General features: G+C 38.9%; 2 pseudogenes; one reads left to right on the top strand and one right to left on the bottom strand.

Annotated features, from left to right (window-relative positions):
- Positions 1-12,763, top strand: part of LOC130862662 (non-receptor tyrosine-protein kinase TNK1-like) — a 618,047-nt pseudogene that overhangs the window by 362,841 nt on the left and 242,443 nt on the right.
- On the bottom strand, positions 490-1,433 carry LOC130862669 (olfactory receptor 2G3-like; annotated as a pseudogene).

Here is a 12,763-nt window from a genome sequence, read left to right as displayed (position 1 = left end):
TCCACTAGGAGACCCACTGGAGCAGACCATTGAGGGAAAACAAAAACACGGGTGTATGGCTTAGACTAGGGCATTACCAGGAGACCTTGGTCCAAGGATATAGAAACTATGTCTCACAGGGTTTGCATGAACACACTACTAAAGAATGCCTCAAAGACTTTTAGCTAGCATTAAACACACTTTAGACAAAAGAGATCAACCAATAGAAATCTTTAATAATATAGAGCCAGAATTCTTAATTTAAAAAGTGACTATAAAAAGAGAAAATTGATTGCAGGAGTCTTGACAACAGCAACTGTTTTCAGTTTATTAGATAATGTGATTATCAGCATAGGACATCTCTGGGTACAATAATTAGGGGAGCGGTTTTATTGCTGGTAGCTCTCCAGAGAGGCCTGTGAGTTTGGTTATGGATAATCTGTGTCAGGGTGATCCTGGGTATTGCCTCTGGATAAGCACCTCCATATCACTGAAAACAGATCCATATCTCTACTTCGCAAGAATTTTCTCTCTGGGGCTGTTATCTTTTCTCACTAGCCTTTTCAAAGCTCCCTTCACATCTTTGTTTCTTAAAGTGTAAATGAGGGGGTTTAGAGTAGAAATAACCACAGTGTACAAAAGGGTGATGAATTTCCCCTGACTATGTGCATACGAACTATTAGGCTGGATATAGACAGCAGTGATTGTGCCATAAAATAGCACTACTACCAGCAGGTGCGATCCACAGGTTCCAAGAGCTTTACCCCAGGTTAGAGCTGACTTTAACCTCATCAGTACTTGGGCAATGTACCCATATGATACCAAGATGAGTGCCAGGGGAAGGAGGAGTAGCACCAAGGAAGCCATGAATAGCTGCACTTCGTTGCTACACAGGCCAGCTTGATCATGGCAGGAACTTCACAGATGAAGTGATAAATCCTGTGGTTCCCACAGCGAGGCAGGTGGAGGGTGATGGTGCCCTGAATCAGCGTGTTGCCCACTCCACTCAGCCATGCTATTCCTGCAAGAGCCTGGCAGAGCCGTGGGTGCATAACTGTGGCATAATGGAGTGGCCGGCAAACAGCAGCATAGCGATCAAATGCCATAACTGCGAGGAGGACACACTCAGTGGACCCCGGAGCCAGAGACACATAGAGTTGAATAGCACAACCTGTGGGAGTAATTGTCTTGGCTGGACCATGGAGGTTCCACAGCAGCTGAGGAACAATGCTGGTGGAAAAGCAGATATCAACAAAAGAGAGGTTGGTAAGAAAGTAGTACATGGGTGTTTGGAGCACGGAATCCAAACAGGAGACAAGGATGATGGCTGTGTTGCCTACCAGTGTCAGGAGGTAAGAGATTAGCACCACCACAAAGAGGAACTTTTCAAGTTGTGGCTGATCAGAGAAGCCCACCAGGATGAAATTGCCACCTGAGCTCTCGTTAACTGTCATCACTCTACCTATACAAAGGAGGGCGGCAAACACAGAAGCGCAGGTTCGATAAAACGGAAATGGAAAGGGATCAGAAATCCGCTAGAAGAACATGGATCCTAAAGACGGAAGATAGGATATGTTCTATATAGGAGACAGGTAGGAAAATGAGGGAGAGAAAGAGAGAGAGAGAGAGAGAGAGAGAGAGAGAGAGAGAGATTGAGATTCATGTTTCAATGGAAAGTCAAAGAATAAAGAGTTTACTGAGAATGAGAACTGTTAAAGGCACAGAGCTACACAAAGAACTACAAACAAGTAAGGGATAAGAGTAGAAGAAAGAGTCTTACCCAGGGAAAAGTGCACCAATTCATTAACCAATCCCAAGTGGTCAGTCCTGAAAACACATACAAGTAACATCTTACAGTTTGAGCGGGACATATGCATATATAGATATTCCTAAATGCATGTGTGCATGTAAAAATTATTGGAAAAGGCCATAAGTTTGAAAGAGAGCAAGGAGAGGGTTTGGAGGAAGAAAAACGAAGGGAGAAATGACATAATTATCAATCTCAAAAATAAAAGGAAAATGCTTTAAAAAGTTCAGAGCTAAAAAAACAGACCTTGTGAAAATTACTCAACAATCGATTGCTCAGTTTTTCCAAATTGTCTCATTTATTCTTTTAAGAAATTTACCCTCTTTTCTTCAAAAGCACTTATAAAATTACCCATGAAAGGTAGAAAGAGAGCTGTCAAATATATAAACAGGTTTTTGGTAGGTATCCCACTGTGACAGTAGGAAAAGTAACAAAGAAGCATTTGGAAAGAAAAAGTAAAAGGAAATGATACTGCACATCTCTTCCTGAAATGGGTATTTGTAAAATGCTGAGAAAAAAATTATACAACCATAGTGATTTAATGGTTTGTTAGACATAATGCATGGGTTAGTTGTCTGCCAGTATTTTTCTTATAATATGAAAGCAGGCAGTCTTGAGTAGTTTAGCAGTCAATATAGAATGCTCTTGTTAGTTTTGAATACTTTTAGAGCCTTGAAAAATAATTTTACACTTGTGAGTTTTATTTTTATGTTACGGTAAGTAAGACTTAATTAGCCACCTTTGAACTTGTGTTTTATAACCTATTTTCCTTGTTATTGTAACTTCATAGTATAAAACAATAGAGAATATAAGCTCAATTGATTTATTGCTTTATTTAGATTTCCAAAACATTTCTTTGTGTACATACATTGTACACAGTACTGTGCTACATAATGTCATTTTCATACACGTGTATATTGTATATTAAGAGAAACCCCTTATTTTCCCATTTCATTTAGTTTTATCAAAGACTTTATATGAATATATTAGATAGGAAGCCTTATAGGGGAGCACTTATCTTTTGACTGTAATGCTTCATTATCATATTTCATAAAAATAATGTAAAATAGGATATTACTTAAAGTAAAATTAGTATTTATAAAAATGCCAGTTTCCCATACTATCATTTAATCAAGTTCTGCACAATTTCACCCTCCTTTCTCTTTTCAGAATGATACCTAATATAACAATGTTACTTCTCACTTAATCAAGTTTTAATTCCTTTATTCATTCAGTGTCTCCTAAGATTACTTTGGTCATGCTTATCAACTTCTACCTACCTGTAAGGGTCAATTTCCTGGGCATCCTTTTTGAAATCCTGAGGGGCTTTGTTTATAACCATGCAAATTTACACATGTGTCTATTTCAAAGAGCAGGGGGAAGGAAATGCTAAATGTGCAGAAATGCTTCTTTTAAATATCTAAAACAAACAAATATATTTAAACAATAGAATAGATGTTAACACACTTTTAGTAAGTTGCTGTCTTAACCATCTTATAAAATTGCTACTCTCCCATTTTTCCTCTCTTAACTAAGAAATGTTGTTTAAAAATTAATCAGATAAAGGGTGTGATGAAATAGTATGTTTCTTAAATTATCTAATTCAAATTTAACATCGATGTTTATATTCATTTATCTGTTATTATTCATATTTAATGAAAAAGCTAAGTATTTTTCCCTAACTGTATGCACTTCACATTGATCATTCAAGGTACTTGACTGTCCTTAGGAATTGTGTGAAACAATAATTTTGAAACCATATTTTAACATTATAATGCTATAAAATAAGTTTTTCCAGAAATGTTAGTGTTTTTGTAAAGGTAGCTGCTATATATTGTATTTTCAAGCTTCTTTACTGATATAGCCATGATTTCTTAATGGATTGATGTAACTCAGTCTTGTTGAGGAAATAAAAGACATGAACATCTTAATTTACTTCTGTTTTAAATGTAAGTATTTAATATAAAAGCAATGCTTTTAGTTCTCTATAATTTTTCAGAAAATACAGTGATTCATAATCAAGGAAACACAAATAGTTGCCATGTATACACAAAAAACAGAGAGGCATAAACTGTCTCCTCAGCAGCACATGTATGTCCAACACTATTGCCATGTTATGAAGGAGTTCATATTTTAAAGAATCTAAGTCATAAGGAAATTCTGTCAAATGGAGAAATTATCTTTCTTTGTTATGCTATCTTTGCTTTTTCTATTTCTGAACATATATTCTACAAACTTAAGGTAACTGTAAAATATAAATTATTTAAGTCTAAGTTTATAGTGAAATTTAATTTACTATGTTATTAAAAAATTTTTAAACTGCTCAGAATTCCAAAATACATATAAATAATTAGCCGAGCCACTTAAAGAAGACTGACTTGGCAGTTGATGAAAACATTACTTTCTTAGCTACAGTTTGTATAATGGTGAGACGAGGAGATGAAGAACAGGTGGTTATTATTTCCTCACCTCTGAAAGTTTTGTCCCCTCATCCTTCCAATTACATTCATAGGCTGAAAAGATGTTGCTTTTCATAAACACAAGACTCTGAAAATGAATCTTTGAATCCAAGCCCAAATATCAGATGTGAGTGCTTTGGCCAGAGCTAGGGGATGTTGAAGTGTATCACTGCAGCAGGAAATGATGCCAGCCCAAACTGGGATCTGGGGATCCCTATATTCCTAAAAGGGCAATTATCATCTGACACAAGAGTGACCAAGAACAAAATCTTCTGGGATACTGTATTGTAGTCACTGCTTCTTCACAGGTAAGTCTTTAATATGAGATGTCTCCAGGCTGTCAGGTCACATGCTGGACTTAGATTGTGAAGAAAGTGAGAATAGATTTCTTACTCTGAGCAAGTCTCAAGATTAGATAACTAATTCTCATGGAATCATCTCCCTTATTGACATGATTAGTAGTCTCTGTATAATCAGAACATAAAGCTTCGAATAAAGGTGAATATATGACATGGCAACCATTGTCCTAGGAATGAATTTTAATATGTGGATTCTGTTGAGGAGAAACAAGAGTAGTTATTTTGACAGTTTTATCCATATTCTTTAATTTTATAAAAAGGTTCTGTGGTCTCACATATAAACTTCTTAAAAATTCACAAAGTTCATTGGAACTTCATTCAAAAACATAAAGCAAAGCACATGCACTATAGTTGCTTGAGCCTACTTTGTTCCAAATCATTTGCCTGCAACCATTTCATTGAGTGATCTTGAGTAATACATCTTAAGAACTTATATAAAACAGATAGTAAGACAAGTGTAGAGAGACGTCATCACAGAAACCTGCATTCAAAAATGGAGAGGGCACCGTCTTATTGACATCAGTCATAAATCAATGCTAATAAGCAAAGGTCTCATGAAGAACATAGACACCAACACATATAATCCTTCTTTGTGATAACTTTTAGAAGATCCTAAAAATAATACTTAATTCATTTGATGTCATACCTGAAAACAGGCATATACATTGGGGAAGAGATATATAGGTTATGACCATTCCATACACCAAAGTATCTGTCATGTTGAGATAGATTTAAGGAATATACCTCTCTCTATGCCTCTAGAGCAGAAATAAGACATCATCAGATCACTCTTTGATAGAGTCTAAGTTGGTAGTAATATTTTAATGCAAACTTTCTTTTAAATAAGCTATTAAGCATTGGGAAATTTTGACTCATTAATTAATTGATACTAGATAAGCTCCTGGTGCCCTGGGTTTCTTGAGTGAAAAACTATGGTGGCTAGTTTTATGTCAACTTGATACAAGCTACAGTTATGAAGAAGGAACCTCAACTGAGAAAAATATACCCACCATGTTAGCCTGCAAAAAGCAAAACACAAAACAAAACAAAACAAAAAACCCTGTTGCTCATTTTCTTGTTTAGTAATTAAGGTAGGAGGATCTAGGGCATTGTGGGTGGTGTCACCCCTTGATTGGTGGTGCTCTATCTAAGGAAACAGGCTGAGCAAATAATAATCAAACAAGCTAGTAAGAAACACTTCTCTATGACCCCTGTATTAATTTTGGCTTCCAGGTTTCTGCTCAGAATTCCTTCCCGGACTTCCCTGGATGATGAGTTGACTAAAAATTTTAAGTTTAAATACTTCCCCCTTGGCTGAGGAGTTCCATCTGGATGGGTGAGTGTGTGCTATCCAGGGGCAGACTGTCCTGGAAGAGAGCACAAACCCCCTCCCCCAGCTCGTGCTGCAGGGCCCCTTTTCTTACACATGATCCAGCCCACCAGCTCCCCCGCCCAAGCTTGCCCTGCTGACTGCTAAGTCCTCTGCTCAAGAACAATTTTCCAGCTCCTATACTAAGGCTACCCACGCAGAGCGGTGAGTGCCTGCCTACCAGGCAGGCCTCAAGTTCCCTCGCAAGGGAGCAAGGGCACCTTCAACTCGGGCTGCAGGGTCTTCTGTGCCCTTCTGGACCCCGCCCTGCCTGCCACATTCTTCCTTTTGTCCCTGGCTCATTGGGCTACCAGGTGTCCCTGTTTAGGTGCTGAGCAGTTCCATCTGGACGGGTGAGTGTGTGCTATCCAGGGGCGGACTGTTCCAGAAGAGAGCACAAACCCCAATCCCCCAGCTCCTGCTGCAGGGCTTTCTTTCCTACACATGACCACCCCCCCCAAGCCTGCCTTGTCTGCAAGGTCCTTTGCTGAGGAACAGCTTCCTGTTCCTACACTAAGGCTACCCACTCAGTCTTTGTTGAATTCAATGAAAACGAAGACTCAACATACTCAAACCTATGGGACACTATGAAAGCAATCCTAAGAGGAAAGTTCATAGCCCTAAGTGCCCACTTAAAGAAAACGGAAAAAGCACACATTGGAGACTTAATAGCCCACCTGAAAGCTCTAGAAAAAAAGAAGCAGACTCATCTAGGAGGAATAGAAGACTGGAAATAATTAAACTGAGGGCTGAAATCAACTAAATAGAAACACAGAAAACAATCCAAAGAATCAATGAAACAAAAAGCTGGTTCTTGTAGAAAATCAATAAGATTGATAAACCTCTATCTAAACTAATCAAAGGGTGGAGAGAGAATACGCAAATTAACAAGATCAGAAACGAAAAGGGAGACATAACTACAGACAGAGAGGAAATTAAGAAAATCATTAGATCTTACTACAAAAGCCTGTATGCCACAAAATTGGAAAATGTAAAAGAAATGGACACTTTTTTAGATAAGTACCACATACCAAAGTTAAACCAGGACGAGGTGAACAATTTAAATAGACCTGTTAGTTGCGAAGAATTAGAAGTTGTTATAAAAAACCTCCCTACCAAAAAAAGCCCAGGTCCAGACGGCTTCAATGCAGAATTCTATCACAACTTCCAAGAAGACCTAATACCTCTACTCCTTAATGTATTTCACAATGTTGAAACAGAGAAATCATTGCCAAATTCTTTTTATGAAGCTGCAGTTACTCTGATACCAAAACCACACAAAGACCCAACCAAGAAAGAGAACTACAGGCCAATCTCACTTATGAACATCGATGTGAAAATCCTCAATAAAATACTGGCAAACCAAATCCAAGAACACATTAGAAAAATTATCCTTTATGATCAAGTAGGCTTCACCCAGGAATGCAGAGCTGGTTCAACATACGTAAATCTATCAATATAATCCATCATATGAATAAACTGAAAGAAAAAAACCATATGATCGTTTCATTAGACGCTGAAAAAGCATTTGACAAAATTCAACATCCCTTTATGATAAAGGTCTTAGAGAGATTAGGGATACAAGGGTCATATCTAATCATAATAAAAGCTATTTATAGCAAACCGACAGCAAACATCAAATTAAATGGAGTGAAACTCAAAGCCATCCCACTAAAATCAGGAACACGACACGGCTGTCCACTCTCTCCATACTTCTTCAATATAGTGCTTGAAGTTCTAGCGATAGTAATGAGACAATATAAGGGGATCAAAGGAATTCAAATTGGAAAGGAAGAAGTTAAACTTTCATTATTTGCATATGATGATAGTGTACATAAGCGACCCAAAAACTCCAGAAAAGAACTCCTACAGCTGATAAACACCTTTAGTAGCATGGCAGAATACAAGATCAATTCCAAAAAATCAGTTGCCCTCCTATACACAAAGGATAAGGAAGCAGAGAGGGAAATCAGAGAATCATTACCTTTCACAATAGCCACAAATAGCATAAAATATCTTGGGGTTACTCTGACCAAGGATGTGAAAAATCTGTTTGACAAGACCCTTAAGACATTGAAGAAAGAAACTGAAGAGGATACCAGAAAATGAAAGGATCTCCCTTGCTCTTGGATTGGAATGATCAACATAGTAAAAATGGCAATTCTCCCAAGGGCAATTTATAGATACAATGCAATCCCCATTAAAATCCCATCAAAATTCTTCAGAGATCTTGAGAGGACATTAATCAACTTTATATGGAAAAACAAAAAACTCAGGATATCCAAAACAATCTTATACAATAAAGGAACTTCGGGAGGCATTACCATCCCTGACTTCAAACTCTATTACAGAGCTTCAGTATTGATAACAGCTTGGTATTGGCATAAAAACAGAGAAGTCGATCAATGGAATCGAGTAGAAGACCCGATTTTAACCCACAAACCTATGAACACCTGATTTTTGATAAAGGTGCTAAAAGTATTCAATGGAAGAAAGAAGGCATCTCCAACAAATGGTGCTGGCAGAACTGATTGTCAACCTGTAGAAGAATGAAAATAGATCCATATCTATCACCATGCACAAAACACAAGTCCAAATGGATTAAAGACCTCAATATCAGTCTGAACACACTGAACCTGATAGAAGAAAAAGTGGGAAGTACTCTACAACATATGGGTACAGGAGATCACTTCCTACGTACATCCCCATCAGCACAGACATTAAGGACAACATTGAATAAGTGGGACCTCCTGAAACTGAGAAGCTTCTGTAAAGCAAAGGACACTGTCACTAAGACAAAAAGGCAACCCACCGACTGGGAGAAGATCTTCACCAACTCTGCAACAAACAAAGTTCTGATCTTCCAAATATATAAAGAACTCAAGAAACTAGACTTTAAAATGCTAATTAACCCAATTAAAAATGGGACACTGAACTGAACAGAGAATTCTCAACAGAAGAAATTCAAATGGCCAAAAGACACTTAAGGTCATGCTCAACCTCCTTAGTGATAAGGGAATTTCAAATTAAAACAACTTTGAGATACCATCTTACATCTGTCAGAATGGCTAAAATCTAAAACACCAATGATAGCATTTGCTGGAGAGGTTGTGGAGTAAGGAGCACACTCATCCATTGCTGGTGGGAATGCAAACTTGTGCAACCACTTTGGAATTCAGTGTGGCGATTTCTCAGGAAATTTGGGATCAACCTACCCAAAGATCCAGTAATACCACTCTTGGGAATATACCCAAGAGATACCCTATTATATGACAAAAGTATTTTTTCAACAATGTTCATAGCAGCATTGTTTGTAATAGCCAGAACCTGGAAACAACCTAGATGCCCTTCAATGGAGGAATGGATGAAGAAAGTGTGGAATATATACATATTAGAGTACTACTCAGCGGTAAAAAACAATGACTTCTCGAATTTTGCGTGCAAATGGATGGAAATAGAAAACACTATCCTGAGTGAGGTAATCCAGACCCAAAAAGAAGAACATGGGATGTACTCACTCATAATTGTTTTCTAGCCATAAATAAAGGACAGTGAACATATAATTTGTTATCCTAGAGAAGCTAAATAAGGAAGTGAACCCAAAGAAAATCGTATAGTCATCTGCCTGGATAGGGGAAGTAAACAAGATTGCCGGGCAAAAACTGGGAACTTGAGGGTGAGGTGGCATGGGGCTAAGGGGAAATGGGGTAGAAACGTGAGAAGGGGAGGATGGGAGTAGCTTGGGGGATTGGGATGGTTGGAATATAGGAAGGGTGGATACAGGAACAGCGAAATATATATCCTAACTAAGGGAGCCATCTTAGGATTGGCAAGAGACTTGACTCTAGAGGGGCTCGCAGGTGTCCAGGGAGATGTCCCCAGCTGGTACCTTGGGTAACTGAGGAGAGGGAACGTGAAATGACCTTATCCTATACTGATGAATATCTTGCATATCACCTTAGAACCTTCATCTGGCGATAGATCGAGATAGAGACAGAGACTCAATTTGGAGCAACGGTCTGAGCTCTTAAGGTCCAAATGAGGAGCAGAAGGAGGGAGAACATGAGCAAGGAAGTCGGGACCACGAGGGGTCACCCACCCACTGTGACAGTGGAACTGCTCTATTGGGAGCCCACCAAGGCCAGCTAGACTGGGACTGAATAAGCATGGGTTGAAACTGGACTCTGTGAACATGGCAGACAATGAAGGCTGATGAGAAGCCAAGGACAATGGCACTAGGTTTTGATCCGAATACATGAACTGGCTTTGTGGGAGCTTAGCCTGTTTGGAAGCTCACCTTCCTGGACCTAGATAGAAGAGGGAGGACCTTGGTCTTCCCTCAGGGCACGGAATTTGGACTGCTCTTCAGTATCGAGAGGGAGGGGGAATGGAGTGGGAGGAGGAGAAGAGGAGTGGGGATAGGGGGAGGGGAGTGGGGGAAGGGGGAAGGGGGAAATGGGAAATGGGGAGCAGGTAGAAATTTTAATTAAAAAAGAATAAAAATAAATAATTAAAAAATTATAATAAATCATATAAATATTTAAAATATTAAAAAAATAACAATGCATGAAAAAAGGACACAGTTGAAGGAGAACTGGGATGTGTGGTATATAGGAGAGTTGGAGGTACGAAAGTAAAGGTACAAATATTATAATTTGTAGGGAGTCAAAAGGTTCACATGTTCACAGATAGAACTGGGGAAACTAGGAATGTTAATCACACAAAATTGTCAATCCAATGAATATTTGTATACTCTGTTTTCTATTCTGACAGCTGGGCTGGTAGTGGATAATAGCCAACACATATTTTCCTTGTGTTATCTGTGGCCAGGCCATACTAAACTCCCAGAAGCAACAGTGGACATACTTAATATTCAAAGTGTCAAAATACAGTCAAAATGGTTCATACTGATTCATGCCTTGGGAAACTGTGAGAGAGTCTCAGGAAGAAAAAAAAAAGAGGTATTTTAGCTCAAGTTTTGCTTTTTTTTTTTTGTTTTGTGGCATGTTCTTGTATGTCACTTTTGTGTTTCTTTCAATAAATGCTTGTATTCAATTTATAAGTCATTATTATTGTCTTGAACATAGCTATAGAACCCAATCTGGTTAAAGGATGGGCTGAATGTTGTCCTCGCTGTATCTGCAATCTTGAGACAACCCAGGGTCAAATTCTAAAAGATTTAGTCATGTTTCTTTTACAAATATGGGTTCTCTTGTATTTGGGGCATAGGTATTCAGGACTGAGATTTCACCTTGATGAATTGGTCCTGTTATGAGAATAAAATGTCCTCCTCCATCTCTTCTGATTGGTATTAGTTTGAAATCTATTTTGTTAGATATTGGTGGAGGTATACCAGCTTGTTTCTTAGGTGCACTTGATTGGAAAATCTTTTCCCAAACCTTTACACTGAGGTAATGTCTGTCTTTGATGTCGAAGTGTGTTTCTTGTATACAGATGTATGGATCTTGCTTTCATATACATTTTCTTAGCTTAGGTCTTTGTACGGGTGAATTGAGTCCACTGATATTAAGAGATATTAATGAAGAGTGTCTGTAAATTACTGTTATTTTTCTTTTCTTTTTCTTTTTCTTTTTCTTTTTTTAAAAACAACTTTGAGATACCATCTTACACCTGTCAGAATGGCTAAAATCAAAAACACCAATGATAGCCTTTGCTGGAGAGGTTGTGGAGAAAGGGGCACACTCATTCATTGCTGGTGGGAATGCAAACTTGTGCAACCACTTTGGAAATCAGTGTGGCGATTTCTCAGGAAATTTGGGATCAACCTACCCCAAGATCCAGTAATACCACTATTGGGAATATACCCAAGAGATGCCCCATCAAATGACAAAAGTATCTGTTCAACTATGTTCATAGCAGCATTGTTTGTAATAGCCAGAACCTGGAAACAACCTAGATGCCCTTCAATGGAGGAATGGGTGAAGAAAGTGTGGAATATATACATATTAGAGTACTACTCAGCGGTAAAAAACAATGACTTCTCGAATTTTGCGTGCAAATGGATGGAAATAGAAAACACTATCCTGAGTGAGGTATCCCAGACCCAAAAAGAGGAACATGGGATGTACTCACTCATAATCGGTTTCTAGCCATAAATAAAGGACAGTGAACATATAATTTGTGATCCTAGAGAAGCTAAATAAGAAAGTGAACCCAAAGAAAATCGTATACTCATCCGCCTGGAGAGGGGAAATAGACAAGATTGCCGGGCAAAAACTGGGAACTTGCGGGTGAGGTGGCAAGGAGCAAAGGGGAAATGGGATGAGAAACATGAGAAGGGGAGGATGGGAGGAGCTCGGGGGATTGGGATGGTTCGGATATAGGAAGGGAGGATACGGGAGCAGCGAAGTATATATCCTAACTAAGGGAGCCATCTTAGGGTTGGCAAGAGACTTGTCTCTAGAGGGGTTCGCAGGTGTCCAGGGAGATGTCCCCAGCTGGTACCTTGGGCAACTTATTTATTGGGAGCCCACCAAGGCCAGCTGGTCTGGGACTGAATAAGCATGGGTTGAAACTGGACTCTGTGATCATGGCAGACAAAGAAGGCTGATGAGAAGCCAAGGACAATGGCACTAGGTTTCGATCCTAATACATGAACTGGCTTTGTGGGAGCTTAGCCTGTTTAGATGCTCACCTTCCTAGACTTAGATACAAGACCTTGGTCTTCCCGCTATGCAGGGAATTTGGACTGCTCTTCAGTATCGAAAGGGAGGGGGAATGGTGTGGGGGGTGGAGAAGAGGAGTGGGGATAGGGGGAGGAGAGTGGGGG

Source organism: Chionomys nivalis, chromosome 20 (assembly GCF_950005125.1).
Source record: "Chionomys nivalis chromosome 20, mChiNiv1.1, whole genome shotgun sequence".
NCBI lineage: Eukaryota > Metazoa > Chordata > Mammalia > Rodentia > Cricetidae > Chionomys > Chionomys nivalis.
The sequence above is the reverse complement of the archived record's forward strand: the minus strand, read 5'-3'. Positions and strand labels throughout refer to the sequence as shown.